The sequence below is a fragment of the Gekko japonicus genome, unplaced genomic scaffold, assembly GCF_001447785.1.
Source record: "Gekko japonicus isolate JY-2015 unplaced genomic scaffold, Gekko_japonicus_V1.1 scaffold4699, whole genome shotgun sequence".
Classification (NCBI taxonomy): domain Eukaryota; kingdom Metazoa; phylum Chordata; class Lepidosauria; order Squamata; family Gekkonidae; genus Gekko; species Gekko japonicus.
The window spans coordinates 8,573-8,863 of NW_015162103.1; the positions used below are offsets into that span (position 1 = coordinate 8,573).

At 56.7% G+C, this 291-nt stretch overlaps 1 protein-coding gene across 1 annotated transcript in view; it reads right to left on the bottom strand.

The window, feature by feature from the left end:
* Positions 1-291, bottom strand: part of ATP6V1F (ATPase, H+ transporting, lysosomal 14kDa, V1 subunit F) — a 6,727-nt gene that overhangs the window by 6,214 nt on the left and 222 nt on the right. The gene's annotated exons all lie outside the window — the stretch shown is intronic.

Genomic DNA, 291 nt, shown 5'->3' on the forward strand with positions numbered 1-291 from the left:
TATTTTAATAAATCTCCCCTCCCTGCAATGGTTTATCCCTACAAGTCTTTCCACATCTCTCCTTCTCTTAATGCAAGGAAAAGTAACGTTTCTACTCCCCCCCCCGCAGAGGCCAAATGGTATCTTCCCCCAACGGCCACTTCCCTACGCTGGTTCTGCGTTCTATGCCTCCCCCGCGCCCCCACAGTGGTCGCGCCCAAGAGCACCCCCTCACACACACACCCGTGGAGTGGTCTCGCCTTCGGTTTCCACGGCAACTGGAGGAGGCAGCCCCCCTCCTCCTCTGTTCTC